Source organism: Protomyctophum parallelum, assembly GCF_964188405.1.
Source record: "Protomyctophum parallelum genome assembly, chromosome: 21".
NCBI classification, from domain to species: domain Eukaryota; kingdom Metazoa; phylum Chordata; class Actinopteri; order Myctophiformes; family Myctophidae; genus Protomyctophum; species Protomyctophum parallelum.
In genome coordinates, this window is record NC_139713.1 from 37,316,284 (window position 1) to 37,333,168 (window position 16,885).

Here is a 16,885-nt window from a genome sequence, read left to right on the forward strand (position 1 = left end):
AGAAGAAGCAGGACTTGTCTTTCTCCGTGGTGCTTTACGGGGGCTGCTGGCGACAGACAGACAGACAGACAGGGTGCACACAAACACATGGAGGCGCTGAATGAACTCATCACAGATTACAGGTTTCTGAGGGGAGAAACACACTCCAATCAGCTGTCAGAGGAGCCATCAAAACACTGCCTCCCTTATCATTTACAGCTATTCTGTGAGTGTGAGTGGGTAGTGTTCGATTGTGTGTTCGATTGTGTGTGTGCGTGCGTTTTTGTGTGCGTGCGCGTACATGTGCATGTGTGCGTGCGTGTCTGTGTGTGTCTCTGTGTGTGCGTGCGTGCGTGTAGTATGCGCTTATATGATTATGTTTCAAATATGTCTGTGCACTGCATTTGTATATCTTGTTTGTCGCATCGCGATACATTGTGAGCTTGTAGCAGTAATTTATACACTTGCCATCCTGAAAGTATAGAAAAGAAACGTGTGTGTGTGTGTGTGTGTGTGTGTGTGTGTGTGTGTGTGTGTTCATGCATCTGAGGCACACACACACACACACACACACACCCTACCAGCTGTCAAGCTATTCTGATTAGGTGCTTACTTACAGAAATGTGTAAATAGGACACTACACACTATAATTATATAGATGTATAACAAATACGTTTCACTTCATAAATTGGAGGTGAAAAATGTGTGAGTGTTTCTGTTCGCTGTGACACTTTCATTTGGAGAAGAGTGTGGGGTATGTGTGTGTACAGTATGCTGTTAGAGATGCCCTTATGATCCACACCGGTTAATATATAATATATATATATAATATATGATTATACAATTCTTGTGGGAAATCAGCCACCGGAACGGTAACGTTGCGTGCCGTGTTGAGCTTGTAGATCTGCAATTTATGTCGTGTGATGGTGACTGGCTTATGTTTTCTAGGAAGGGAAGCCGGGCGGAGAGGGTGATATTTGTCACTGCACTCCCAACTGGCTAGGGCGGCACCCGGCAGCGGGCATGTGAGCCAGTAGGATATGACAGTATGTCCTCCCGATGGGGGCTCCTCACTGGCATGTGAGCCAGTAGGATACGACAGTATGTCCTCCCGATGGGGGCTCCTCACTGGCATGTGAGCCAGTAGGATACGACAGTATGTCCTCCCGGTGGGGGCTCCTCACTGGCATGTGAGCCAGTAGGATATGACAGTATGTCCTCCCGGTGGGGGCTCCTCACTGACATGTGAGCCAGTAGGATATGACAGTATGTCCTCCCGATGGGGGCTCCTCACTGACATGTGAGCCAGTAGGATACGACAGTATGTCCTCCCGGTGGGGGCTCCTCACTGGCATGTGAGCCAGTAGGATACGACAGTATGTCCTCCCGATGGGGGCTCCTCACTGGCATGTGAGCCAGTAGGATACGACAGTATGTCCTCCCGGTGGGGGCTCCTCACTGGCATGTGAGCCAGTAGGATACGACAGTATGTCCTCCCGATGGGGGCTCCTCACTGGCATGTGAGCCAGTAGGATACGACAGTATGTCCTCCCGGTGGGGGCTCCTCACTGGCATGTGAGCCAGTAGGATACGACAGTATGTCCTCCCCATCTCAAAATATTTTGTATTTTTAAGGGGACCTTCCAGAAGCAAAGATTTAAGTTAAAAATGTTCACTTTATAGTTTATATATTCAAATGTTTGAATTCAGTGATTTCACTTCAAATATTATTTGTTTGTGTGCTGACCATATAAGGAGTTCCTCCCTGTCCCCAGTTAACCACTGGGGTCAAAAAACCTTAGGTTTCGTTTTTGGCTAGGGTTAGCCAGCCATCATCCAATCACCCAAATCACTGAATGCTCCTTTAAGATGTGGCAAAGAACCATTTTGTCAGTGAAACGATCCTGTAATGCTCTCTCACTGGCAGCCCATGCAGGGCGGGGCATGGAGGCGTGGCATGGAGGTGTTGAAAATAACACATTAATCTGCCCTCATCCATTAATGACCTCCAGCTTTGAACCACCTGACGTCACGGAAAGGATCACATCAGCAGGCCGGGACAAGTGTCAATGATGCAGTGATGGGAATCGTGTGTGTGTGTGTGTGTGTGTGTGTGTGTGTGTGTGTGTGTGTGTGTGTGTGTGTGTGTGTGTGTGTGTGTGTGTGTGGGAAAACCTTGAGCCTTAAAGAAAAGTGATGTGTTTTGTCTTGTCTTCATTCACGTGACTAATATAAAATAATACTAGAGGATAGAACAAAAAAGAACAGATCCTCAGTTATTCATGTACAGGGTAGGGTCTGTTTACTAAGTAGGCCTACAGTATAGAGGGTTTAAGTGGTCTTTTTCACAAAGAAATCTTTGAGACCTTTTTAATCTTCACAGCGAAAATAGGAGGAAGTTAAACAAACAAACCAAACTCAACAATAAGAGCATATTAACAATCAGAGCTGCAGCTGTTACAACTGCAGTCAACGTTAGGAATAAGCAAGCAGAATGAGAACATTCACTATAGCGTCTCAAATTCAGAACATTGCAGGATTGTAGCTACGGGCAAATCTTACTCTTGTGTTGACTCTTGTTCCTTCCTTTACTCATTAAGAAGTTCTTCAGTAGTAATTAAAAGACAGCCATGCAGATTATTAATACACGCCTTGAAATTATTTTTCCTGATGCCTTCAAAACTGCTGATGTGAAACCTACTGATTAAGCCTAATTTAGAATGTGGAGTTCTACAAAAATGAGAACAATCTGCTACAGAAATCTCAGTTGGTGAAGGTTTCAGAGCTAATCATAGCACAGAATCTGCTCTCGTTAACCACGTGTGCGTGTGTGTGTGTGTATTGTGTGTGTGCGTGCGTGCGTGCGTGAGAGGCGAGCGAGTTTGACCAGGCTCTGCGGCACTATCTATCTATCTATCTATCTATCTATCTATCTATCTATCTATCTATCTATCTATCTATCTATCTACTTCATGCACAAACCTATAATCAGGTTTAATTCTTAACCATCACCGGCAAGACTTGTACAGAACTGCCTTCATTTACAGGAATCAGAAAGAGAAAGTGTGGGCGGTTTATGTTATCTAATACAATCAAATCTAATCTATGACCAGGTCTCTTAATTATTTATTTTAGACCCCACACGGACCGGGGTTGGCAATGTACTTGGTGCACTCTTTTTGTTTCCCTGTACACAACATAATGCTATAGAGATGAATCCACAGAGGGGTGCCCTGGGTGCAGCCATTACTGAGGTGTACCACGGAGGGGTGCCCTGGGTGCAGCCATTACTGAGGTGTACCACAGAGGGGTGCCCTGGGTGCAGCCATTACTGAGGTGTACCACAGAGGGGTGCCCTGGGTGCAGCCATTACTGCGGTGTACCACGGAGGGGTGCCCTGGGTGCAGCCATTACTGAGGTGTACCACAGAGGGGTGCCCTGGGTGCAGCCATTACTGCGGTGTACCACGGAGGGGTGCCCTGGGTGCAGCCATTACTGAGGTGTACCACAGAGGGGTGCCCTGGGTGCAGCCATTACTGAGGTGTACCACAGAGGGGTGCCCTGGGTGCAGCCATTACTGCGGTGTACCACGGAGGGGTGCCCTGGGTGCAGCCATTACTGACCACAGAGGGGTGCCCTGGGTGCAGCCATTACTGCGGTGTACCACGGAGGGGTGCCCTGGGTGCAGCCATTACTGAGGTGTACCACGGAGGGGTGCCCTGGGTGCAGCCATTACTGAGGTGTACCACGGAGGGGTGCCCTGGGTGCAGCCATTACTGAGGTGTACCACAGAGGGGTGCCCTGGGTGCAGCCATTACTGAGGTGTACCATTAAGCGCAGCTTTACACCTCAGCACTAGTTAGCTAGGACACTGAATCCATGGAGCATCCTCCGTGGACTCGTCTATAGATCAACTTTTTAGCTCAAGAAATCAAAAGAGAAATTAGACGTTTTAAACCTTTTAAAATCTTTTGAAATGGCACAGGCCGGCCTAGCGTTCCGGGCACCAATAGGCTCCTTATGCAGCCTGACAGCGCATCGCAGGTTCGAGTCCCGTTCCTGACTTTGCTGTATATGTCACTCCCCGTCTCTCTCCCCTTGTTTCCTGTCTGTCTCCACTTTCCACTATCAATGAAGGCAAAAAGCCACAAAATTAATAAAATAAAAGTTATTTAATCCATTAAACCATAGCGCCCGGCGATTTATAGCAGCGGAGCGCTTTTACCGACGGACCGGATGTTATCCTGGATGTGGCTGTAGCAGACCAAAACCCTCTAGAGGCGATCGACAACAATCTACCGCGACTAGCGACGGGACCGCGGTATTAGACGTTATTTTGTTTATTTTCTTTTTCTTTTTTGTATTTAGTTTGTTTGTACTGTATGTGTGTTGCTATTGTTTTCTTTGTTTTTTTTGTTCAAAAAATTAATAAAAATGTAAGTGACAAAAAAAAAAGCTATCGTTTGTGGTTCTTCTGGATTTAAGTAGCATTCCACGAAACCACGCGATCCTCATAAAACCCCCTCAAGCACTGGGCTGGCCTCTCAGAATGTGTTCTAAATAGATTCTGAACATTTCTGAAGAAAAGGATTCCTTAGTCATAACTCTGTCACGTCACGTGTCAGAGAAATATGACATACGTGTTGCACGAGCGAGCAAACTCGGACCTCAGCAGAACCACTAGTAGCGCTATAGAAGCATACCTTCTTTATGTAAGTGTAAGTGTAAGGTCCGGCCAAATACCCGTGTTAATTATTCTGCAACCAGCCATTAATGAACTGCAGTGTTTAATCACTTCCTCAATTGGCTTCATATCCAGAACCGGATGCTTGCCGCCTGGCCGAGAGTGGAACTGCAGACACGCCGAGGAAGGCCTTTCGCACCCATGTGGTGTGCAGTAACTATGCACCCTAACTTACCCTAACCTATTTTGGTCACCCCCACAATATTGTACATGTATCTGTTGGACCTGTCAATGTTGGATGCCTAACGCCGAAGCTCCACTGCAGCCATTGATCGGGCGTCCCGCCAGCGTCACGTTATCGGAATGTTAACCTTTTTAATCGATTAACCAATGCCGACGGATGCGCTTGGACGGAGTCACCCATTCGCCCCGCGCATACACGCCGTCCTCTCCCGAGACTACTCCCCCACCCTGAGTCTCACCCATCCCGGGTTCCCCTCCCCCCCTTTTATCATTCAATAAACTGTTGAACTTGAGCGAAGGTGTGGTCTCTTACTAAGTGAAATCCCTCTTAATCTCACTTTCCTTTTCTTTCTGACACGCATGTCCACACACACACACACGCACGTGCACGCACGCACGCACAATTAAGACTTGTGATTTTACTGTGCAAGGATAAATGCCTAAAATAACAACACACAGACAGGCAGAGACAGGATGAATCATGTGAGGTGGATCCTTGGAACTGAACATGCTGATGTTTGGAGATACAGTACAACATGTACCTGTTCCACAAAGTTGCTGTGACCAAACCTCACACCGCACCACAACACAACACCACAGCACACAACACACAACACCACACCAGCACAACACACCACCACAGCACAGCAGTCACACAACATAACACAACAAAGCACAGTAAAGCAGACCACAACTGCACCACCAAAAAACGACATCACCTCACACACCACAACATCATCACCTATTAGTGGTTCTCAAACGTTTTAATTTCACCGACCCGGAGAAGTAGAGAGAAAGGGATCCCGCACACCGTCTTCACTTAGAATTAGATTTATTGAGCAACGTTTCGGTCGATCAGAACGTCGTCAGGCATTGAACGACTGAAACATTGCTCAATAAATCTAATTTGAAGACAGTGTGCGGGATCCTTTTTTCTCTAAATCTCCAGTTCCAGTTATCCGACGCACCTGTCCACTGTAGGTGTGCAGAAGGACTTTTTTTCTTCTAAAGATTTCACAGATCCCCCAACCCCTCCCTCTCTCTTCTATTCAAATGGCTGTTAATTGGCATGAGAAACATGCGTTTACATTGCCAAAACATGACAACATTACATTGTGAAATAAAACAATCAAAACTAAGCAATGTATAGGAATAAAAAAAGTGTGTAAACAGAGCTGTGTCACACTGCAGTCACAATTTCACTGCAAGATTACAAATATAATATGAAAACTCTTTAAATACAAACTTAACTAAACCTGTGTATGTAACTGTGTGTAACTGTGCGTGCGTGTGTGTGTGCGTGCGGCGTTCTCTCTTACTGTGTGTGTATGTTGGTGAGCTCCTGCTCCGTTTGACTGTGTAGCTGCTGGAGGTGAAAGGTCAGCTCCTGGCACTGCACGGTGTAGCTCCAAACACCTCCTCTGTCTGAGACCTCCTCCAACAACACACCCTGAGGAGAGGAGAGAGAGGAGAGGGAGAGGGAGAGGGAGAGGGAGAGGGAGAGGGAGAGGGAGAGGGAGAGGGAGAGGGAGAGGGAGAGGGAGGAGAGAGGAGAGAGGAAGAGAGAGGGAGAGGGAGAGAGAGGGAGAGGGAGAGGGAGAGGGAGAGGGAGAGGGAGAGGGAGAGGGAGAGGGGGAGGGGGAGAGGGAGAGGGAGAGGGAGAGGGAGAGGGAGAGGGAGAGGGAGAGGGAGAGGGAGAGGGAGAGGGAGAGGGAGAGGGAGAGGGAGAGGGAGAGAGGGAGAGAGAGGGAGAGAGAGGGAGAGGGAGAGGGAGAGGGAGAGGGAGAGGGAGAGGGAGAGGGAGAGGGAGAGGGAGAGGGAGAGGGAGAGGGAGAGGGAGAGGGAGAGGGAGAGGGAGAGGGAGAGGGAGAGAGAGGAGAGAGGGAGAGAGGGAGAGGGAGAGGGAGAGGGAGAGGGAGAGGGAGAGGGAGAGGGAGAGGGAGAGGGAGAGGGAGAGGGAGAGAGAGGGAGAGGGAGAGGGAGAGGAGAGAGGGAGAGGGAGAGGGAGAGGGAGAGGGAGAGGGAGAGGGAGAGGGAGAGAGGGAGAGAGGGAGAGGGAGAGAGAGAGAGAGAGGAGAGAGGGAGAGAGGGAGAGAGAGAGAGAGAGAGAAAGAGAGAGAGAGAAGGGACAGAGAGTGTTCACTTCAAGCCGACACTACTTCTCATACTGTACTTTCAAGATTTTGCAAAAATTGCAGATTTTGCATCTGCTATTTTTGTACATCTGAGATGTACAAGTTCGTAGTAAGCTTCAATGGGTTACCATCACCAACATAAACAAGAACTTAATTAGTGTTTGACATGGTGACGGTGCACAATGGACCCTTAATTATGTAGGTACATTTTAACACTTTTTGTAGATTGACTGTAGATTTGTAGATTTGACTTTTCAGGATTGTTGTTTTACTTTAACAAAATGTACAAATGTGTTTTCATATGACTTGATCTGATATCATTTTGCATTCACACTATGTTAATGGGACCCTGATCGTGTACAAATTGAACCAAATGGAGTTAAACTTAACACTCTGGATTTTGTAGTGTGTTCATAAAATGAATTATCCAGCATCCATCTGCCAAACGCAACCTTCACTTAAATAACGAGGGGTGTGCGGTCATGACAGGTTTTTGTCTGTTTCTGTTTGATGCAGACAGGTTGAGGTGTTACACTCACTAATGGCTGGTGTCAGAATCTGTCCATTCACTGTAAACGTGTTCATTTAACTCTCGAGTTATTTTTAGTGTACTGACCCCACATGATTCATATTTTATACAGTGCACACACGGGCCCAAAATGTTTAAAAAAATGTGCGTTGTAAGGCAGTGGTGGACAAAGTATATACTCAAGTAAATACTAAAGTATTCAAAAGTAAAATATTACAAAGTACATCTTAAGAAATTGACAGAAATTGTGAAAATAGCAATATCTACAAGCTACACACAACAAAAGAAAATGCTCCAAAAATGTACAGTAACTCAAGTAAAAGTATTTGATTTACTGTCCACTGCACTGGTTGTGAGCTTATAGACTGATAGCTGATCCCAAAGGCCCACCTATAGGCCTGGTCTCACCCTCAAGGCCCACCTATAGGCCTGGTCTCACCTGTGTGCCTCAGGCCACTGTTTGCGAACCACTTCATTAAACTGAATGAGGGACAGACTGAATAGGACACAGGTACAGTAGAGAAGGAAAGATGAAGAACTACAGACAAGTGAAGACAGATATGGAATTAAAAGCAAATGACAGCATGTCTGGGTATTTTGTCCTGACTTGGTCGGATGAAGAGAACTAATCCTTTCCACACTGAGTGACTCATATAGGCTCGACTAAATCACATTCATCGTTGCTCTCGGTAGCAGAGGTTCTCAAACATTTTCATGTCAAGGACCTCCCAGATTTAATGATTTATATGTACAGTGTTTAGATGTTGTGCCATGGACACACCCCATGAGAGAAGATTTGAAGATGTTTCCGATAGCCGATACTTGAGTTTGAGTGTTTAAACTGATCCTCATTTTGCTCTGTCTGTCTGTCTGTCTGTCTGTCTGTCTGTCTGTCTGTCTGTGGGCATGGTGAATAATAGCTACTGTTGACTAATCCACACGTGAACCCACATGAACAGACACATCATCAACAGACCTGCAGCCTCCGACTGAGGCTCCATTTCAGTTCAAAGCTACAGTAGTTGATGAGTATTTTCTATCGGGGCACGGTGGCACACAGCTAGAAGGTCCTGGGTTCAATTCCCGCTGGGGACGCTGTGAGTGCGAGTGGGGGCGTGTTCCCCCAGCACTGCCCCAACATGCAGTAATCCTGGTCTCTAAACTACCTCCCCCTGGCCAGCCAGGGCACCTGATGGAGGGGAAAGGAACTGGTACAAAAGAAAGGTGTCATGCTCTGTCTGTCTGTCTGTCTCAGGTAGGTACAGTACCTGCCAGTCTTCAGTGGCGGAGTTTTGCAGGACGTGAACTTTGTCCTCTAGCAGCTGCCGTAGTTTGTCCAGCAGAGGAGGAAACACCTCTTTGTCTGTGCTAATCCTCAGCGTCTGGAAGGAGAACGAGAGACAATTCAACTGACTGGACTCTTAAAAACCAGGCGATGTGGTGGATCTCACAGGATCTACTACAACGTGGATCTCCGACTTGGCTTCAATGTACAGCACAGATATGTGATCTCTGACTTGGCTTCAATGTACAGCACAGATATGTGATCTCTGACTTGGCTTCAATGTACAGCACAGATATGTGATCTCTGACTTGGCTTCAATGTACAGCACAGATATGTGATCTCTGACTTGGCTTCAATGTACAGCACAGATATGTGATCTCTGACTTGGCTTCAATGTACAGCACAGATACAGTATATGACATTCCAAAGTTTCAGAGACCCTGCCATCGGCACTTCAGTGAAACGTTAGTGAATTGCCCAAGCATTGTCACGGACAAAGGAGGGGACTTGCCAAGTTAGTGTGGAATGGTGCCAGGTGCCAATTGGCCTCTTTTCTCTATACTAGGAGGCAAGTCAGGCACGACAGAAAGGGGGGAAAAGACCAGGGAAAGTGAAGAGAAGTGTGAAGAGGTGGTCAGTAATGTCTTATGTGACCAGACACCAGACATAATATATCCATGCAATCAAAACCCCATTGACTTTTTTTTTTAAATATAAGTTAGGGAGAAAACATACGTTTACATTGCCAAAGCAAGTGTCACACACACACACACACACACACACACACACACACACACACACACACACACACACACACACACACACACACACACACACACACACACACACACACACACAATCATTATCATAGCTTAAAAAAATATCACATGTAGCAGGTCTTGATGCTATAAGGTGCAGCTTCTGTGTCAATATCTCGTCGTTACCAAGACCAACTTTCTTTTACTGTGACGCATTTTAGAATGAAACTGAATCTCCCCCATCCCAACATGTACTCATTAAGCCATTTCGATTCTGCAAAATGTCTTCTAAATCCTGACAGTTTTCTGAAAAACCTTACGTTTCTATGTCAGTGGTTCTTAAACTGTTTTCATGTCAAGGACCCCCAGGAATTATATGCACGTGGCCCGGCGACCCCCATCTCAAAATATGTTGTTCCAGAAGCAAAGATATGAGTTAAAAATGTTTGTTCTGAACGAATATATACAAAAAATAGCTAAAGTATAACATGAATTTTAGCTCACCAGCATTTAGACAGTTGAAAATATTAAACGTAGCTCACGTTAACAACACTATTAACCACTGAGCGTATAATGTGCTGACAGTATAACTTGCTAAATCTAGGTATGAAGTGCATGTTGTGATACTCACTGCAGGCCTCAGAAAGGACAGAGAACCATTCATGATGAGAGACGCACTGAAACTGAGCCAGATGAGACCCCCGGGGGAGTCTCTGTGTGTGTGTGTGTGTGTGTGTGTGTGTGTGTGTGTGTGTGTGTGTGTGTGTGTGTGTGTGTGGAAGGGAAGGGGGGGGGTCTGTGCTTTTGTGTACATGGTGATGACCCTAGCTACAACCTTTCCACTAACCACAAAGAAAGAGAGACAGTGATTTCTTCTCTGTGTGTGTGTGTGTGTGTGTGTGTGTGTGTGTGTGTGTGTGTGTGTGTGTGTGTGTGTGTGTGTGTGTGTGTGTGTGTGTGTGTGTGTGTGTGTGTGTGTGCGTGCGTGCGTGCGTGCGTGCGTGCGTGCGTGCGTGCGTGCGTGCGTGCGTGCGTGCGTGCGTGCGTGCGTGCGTGCGTGCGTGCGTGCGTGCGTGCGTGCGTGCGTGCGTGCGCGCGCGTGTGTGTGTGGGTGTGCATGCGTGCGTGCGTGTGTGAGTGCGTGCGAGAGACAGAGAGAGAGACAGAGAGAGGGGGTGATAGTTAATATCCTGCCATGGTTTGTCTGCCTGATTGATCAGTTTACTTAGGAGTGTGTGTGTGTGTGTGTGTGTGTGTGTGTGTGTGTGTGTGTGTGTGCACTCGCGAGCGAGCAAGAGAGAGAAATAGGGGGGGGGGGGGAGTGAACTAAACTAAAACATGTATTTAAACCTGCAGTCTGTAAGTTTTATACCATATGTGAGAGACCCCCCATGGTTTGGATAGGGCTAGTCTCTGTTGACTCCCTCCCGTCTACTAACTACGGGAAAAACACAGATGTACAAGCCCAAAGCACTGTGCATTGCGACGGGTAGATAACTTGTAGATCTGCTACATCCAGAGCAGGACGGGCGCATGCTTATGATGACGCTCTATATGCATCAGCAGCCAGCGACAACAGACGAGCACTAGCAGCATAAACCACTCTTCGTCAGACGGAATACACACGCAGATACGAGTCACGACACAACTTTATTGCACATATGTGACCAGTGCCAGTAATTTGAACCACAACTCGGCAATAGCATATAGCAATAGAATCTAAAAATAGATTCTTTATTTTTTTTTGGTGGTTTTCGTTTTAGCCACATAAAAACAGTTGGAATGTTAAAGAATGTTTTTATTCCATCAGAAAGTCATTTAAGTGTCATTAAGTCATTGTAATTGCGTAAACAAGTCACTATGTTTAATGTTTAAACCATTGAGTTAGCAATGCTAACCAATGCTAATCAGAAAATCAGCTTTACCTTCAAAGTATGCAAATTCCGCTAAAATTCCGCTTTTTGTACACAATCGTTTTTGAAGATAATACTAGTCTTTCACTAACTGGCTAACAGAGAAAGAAGTATTAACAGTCGTATTTTGTAAAAAGTGTGCTTATTTTCGGTCCTCCTAAAGCTAATTCATGCTGATGTTTTAGCTAGGGGCACTGGCCATCACAACAATGGAACATGGCTTCTTATTTCCAATAGCAGAGAAGAAGAAGAAGAAGAAGACTCTAGCATGTATTGTAAATATTGTAACATTATGTCACCATAACGTGGTTCTTATTAGTTACTTTGGAATGTACCTGCCATGAAAATTAAGGTCATAATAATGCAGATCACATCGATATGTAATATAACGCGATAATGTACTTGTTTTAGCTACAGGATTGACGATTGATATCAATATATAATGCTAAATGTAGCTAACGGCTATTTTTTGCAGGGTTGCCAGGTTCTGCGAGAGAAACAAGCAACCCGTATATGAAAACAAGCCCAAAATAAGCAAAAATAGCCGATCTACAAGCATATAACAAAACCAATCTTGTCCCTGGCATACATTATTTTCAGATGGGGGTTCTGCAGACAAATAATAATAATAACAGGCTAATATAGCTATCTTATTTGTACTCATCTGGACCATTTACATAAGCCTAATTTTCTGCCACTGTTGTTGCCCTTTTTTCATAGTACAAAATGGCAAATAAATGCAGTAGCCTATTTAAAAAAGGAGAGATAATAGGCAAACTATCAATTATAACAACATTCTCTAATTGTGAAGACTTATTGGTACAGTAGGCCTATGCATTCTTTTTCTTTAGAAACATGGCCAACTAATTATAATAAGCAGACATGGCAACACTGCTGGTTGGCTAATGGAGGAATGAAGGGAAAACAGCGCCCCCTAAAGTGACAGATCACTGCTGATATCTTTGAAGGGGGAATTCTCCAATTTGACATTTCTGGTTCAACAAGTTTCAAATGGTCATATCTTCTTCATTTCCCCCCCAATTTCAATGAGCAATGCATCATATGAAAGGTTACAGTGTGCAGTTTCATAATATGTAAAGAACTGAAAAATGACCATGGCCCCCTTGTGTATCAAACTACTGGCACTGGTCACATATGTGCTTTGCCTTTCATCCACGCTTCTATAGCCTTTTAAATCTCATTTCCCATCCACGGGCACAAGCAAAGTGATATCAGCAGCTTCCACCCGATCTGGATGGTGGTGTTGTTTCTGACAAGGGTAGCAACTAGTTAGCATGGGAGCTAACATTAGTTTAACTCTGGTCCATATCGTTAGAAGGAGTTAGAAGGAGTCCTCCTTAATAACTCTATGGTCCATCCGTTCCCCAACCCTCACACTTGATGCTGCGTTTACACGGGCAGACACAAAGACGAATGGGAATATCATTTGGAGCAGGCCGAGCAGCTACTGTACACGTCTGTTTGCATCGACAGTATGACTGTATCGTTGCGTCTGCCCATGTTTAATGGTCAGGGTTTCACTGTCCACAGCAGGCAGACCTGTCAAAACAATGCACTTCCCAAAACTCAGAGATACACCACCACCTATAAGTTCAAACCGACCTCTAGAATGTCTTTCCCCAGCTATCTCATTCAACTTTCATTTATTTTATTCCATAGTCTTAGTTTTTCTCTTATAAAGTTGTTTTTATTAGTTTTCTCATGTTCCCCTTGAAAAGCATCTTTAAGTACTCAGAGAAGCATTATATAAATAATAATATTATCACTATTATTATTACTACTTTTTTAATTGCCTATGCTTATGTAGTCACTATTCATTCATTGATTCACTTGTATCCAAATCCATTTGAAAAAAAAGCTCACTGATCAGGTCAAATAGGCCTATTGATATGCGATTAAAATGTGATTAATTGAGATTAATTAATCACAAATCCTCCAATTAATTAGATGTTTTTTTTAATGAAGTCCCAACCCTATTCTTTATTGATCTAGCTTCAAATAAAAAATCTAAAAAAGGTTAAATGTGTCAGATCGCACCGTATCGTATCGAATCGCCTCAAATTCCACAAAATCGAAATCGCATCGAATTCCACCGAATCAAATCGAATTCGAATCGTTCTGTGTATAAATGTATCGTCTCTGAATCGCATTGTAGCCCATGCTTATCGATACGTATCGAATCGTCTTGTAAAGGAGAGATGCACACCCCTAGTACCCAGATTGGGATAGGGCAGATATTGCACTCGTGAGCTCCAGGCAGTACTACTTGTCAACCAGTAGGTGTCCTACCTGACTCCAGGGTCTAAATGTAGAGAGACCACCAACCACTGCACATGTGTATTTACATCAGTGGCTCTCAAAATCTTTCATGTCAAGGACGCCCAAATTGACACTCATTAGCCTGCGGACCCCCATTGGAAAATATACGCCAAGGACCCCCATAAGAGAATATTTTTACGGATCTCTCATTTCAAGGACCCCACCAGGTTTGACCTGAATTATTATGGTATTTTGGTTGATTGGTTCCTAATTATCATTGACCTGGGGACCCCCTGGAACTCTCTCAAGGACTCCTAGGGATCCCCAGACCCCACATTGGGAACCACTGATTTACATACTCCACCATACTGTACAAATTGGTTAACCCATTCTGACCTGAGATCAGATTCTGAAAATGTCAGTCGTTCTTCGATTTTTCAAAAAATAGCAGACCTACAAGCTCGTAGCGCGCCACTCGGTGGCGCGCTATGAGCTTGTAGATCTGCTATTTTTCAATAGCTAAAGCATATCATAATGCTAACACCAAAATGGGTTCCCGTATAGAATGGGTTAATGTTTCATTATCATGTTATCAGTCTTGTATTATTGCTTTGCGAATGGACTACGGTCTATATGTTGTCATGTCTCTCGGGAAGCACTTTGGGTCAACTGCTGTTGATCTTAAAACGTGCTATATAAATAAAGTGACTTGACCTCAAACACTTTATTGCCTTTTGAATTTTACAGATTCTCATTTTAGCTTTTTACGAGCAATGTTTTAAACGACGCAGTAAAGTGCTCGGTGTAAGACAAACTGTGCATCCACTTTGTACACCCTGAGTGTACAAATGGACCCGTGAGGGTCCATTTGGTTCAATTTGAAACAGTCTCAGAGTAAATATCTCGCTGATGATTTAGAAGTGTATCTGGGGGCAGCACCCAGGGCCTGTGTAGGGTGTCCCACCCAGCCCAGGGTGTGTTTGGGTGGATTCGAGACGTCAGTCTTGGTTCAAGGTTTGATGACTGTGGCTCGAGGCCAAGTGTGACACACCTTGATAAGCAGCCAGGTATGAGGGTGGTTCTCTCTCTCTCTCTCTCTCTCTCTATCTCTCTCTCTCTCTCTCTGATCAGTTCAAAAGGCTTTAAAACTGTTACAGTTTTGTCAAAGCGCTGTTAACGTTGACAAGGTAGTACTAGTACTAGTAAGACACGTTTTTGCGATTAAAAATCCAGATAAGACCATACAGAAAGACACACGCAATCCCCCTCCCACACACACACACACAAACACAGAAATATTGTACGCACGCACGCACGCACGCACGCACGCACACACGCAAACGTCAAATTTATTCACTTGGTTCTCTCTCTCTTCACGTTGACTTTCACGTCTCTCTTGTTCTACGGCACATGTCACAACGGAACAGTGAGAGAGAAGAACACAATCTTCCAGATGTACAGTATAGCTGATGATCCTCCACATGAGATGAACATCATCTTGCACATGTGGAGGTGCAGCAATCCAGTCAAAGCTCTAACAACAGGACACCCGTTTGCCCTGTAACTCTTTCGCCAGATTTATATTTTATACTTACTTACACCTGTGTCGAACGCTAAACATTGCTCTCAAGAATGTTTTTGAAAACATCCGAAGCGAGATATAGAGTCTATATATCTCGCTCCTGCATTGTCTATATTATAGACAATGCAGGAACCCAATATTGATTCTATTTTATCAACACTTCCACGTTGTTTTCCGAGGTGACACGCTGCACTGGACGCACGTGGCATAATTGAATGGACTATGGACTACTTTCATTACCGCGAGCAATAACATCCTTCGTTTTGTTGTGAATACTTGGCCAATGTATTCATTTAGGTCAACGTATTAAATTCTTTATTAAGTAGCCATGCAATAAGCGGGATAATCACCGGGGAGCAGGTCATTATGGAGAATGTAATGAAGAAGAAGAAGACCACTGTGGGTCTAATCACCCTGTCAGAGTTTATTTCTCCATAGCTTAAGTCAACTGTCTCCTCATTTTCACATTGACAGATGGAGAGCCTTCTCAGATGACACGTGATGTCTATTTCTCACCTAACCAACGGCTCTGTCAACTTGCCACACAGTAGTGATAATTTCACTACTTGGGGAAAAATATAAATAAACAGTGTTTATTGACAAATTTACATTTGCAATATTGCACTGTGATAATCAGAGTTGATCATGAATTAACAGTTTCAGCTTCACCCTGCAGATTGCTGCTGAGATGGTCATGATGATAAGCAGTGCTCGGGTCGTAACAGTTAACCCATTCTGACCTGAGATCAGATTCATACGAAGGTTTCCACTGGACACACACTGGTCTGATTAACCCATTCTGACCTGAGATCAGATTCTAAAAATGTCAGTCATTCTTCGATTTTTCAAAAATAGCAGACCTACAAGCTCGTATCGCGCCACTCGGTGGCGCGATATGAGCTTGTAGATCTGCTATTTTTCAATAGCTAAAGCATAACATGATGCCAACACCAAAATGGGTGCCCGTTCAGAATGGGTTAAGTGTCGGTTTGGTGGCCCAACACTTGGTGCTGCACCCATCCGACCACAGCCCAAATAAGATGGGTGAGCCCGGCCGTGAACACTCCAGGTTTAGTAGGCAATGATCCAGAAAGGGTTGAGAGCCACTGCACTACGTTCTCATGTGTTAACAGGTATGCCTAGGGCACGAAAGGAAGCAGTGCAGTCTACAGGGACAGTGTATGGTCTTCTGTAATGTACTAACTGTATATGCCTCAGGCTAGTTCCTCGGTTCTCGGTGTTATGTCAAATATGTGTATGTGTGTTGCATGCAACGCCGCAAGACAAATGTCAGCGCGAGCCGACAACAAAGTAGTACTATATCATATATCATATACCTACATAGTACCTGTATCCTAGATATTTATCTCAGCCGTGCAGGCCGAAGGCAGGGCCAGAGATAATGTTTTTTGCCCCAGTCAGTGTCTGTCTGTCTGTGTGTATTTTACTTGGGTTACTTTAGGAATACCAGGCCGAACAGTTCGGTCGGCTGTACGC

General features: G+C 44.8%; 1 protein-coding gene across 1 annotated transcript in view; it reads right to left on the reverse strand.

The window, feature by feature from the left end:
* The window catches only part of LOC310879176 (uncharacterized protein), a 55,644-nt gene that overhangs the window by 26,631 nt on the left and 12,128 nt on the right, over positions 1-16,885 (reverse strand). Inside the window, exons 2-3 of the mRNA XM_083793628.1 lie at positions 8,839-8,952; positions 6,226-6,356 (exon numbers count right to left, since the gene is read on the reverse strand). The gene's annotated coding sequence lies outside the window, so the exon portion shown is untranslated. The remainder of the gene's footprint in view (positions 1-6,225; positions 6,357-8,838; positions 8,953-16,885) is intronic.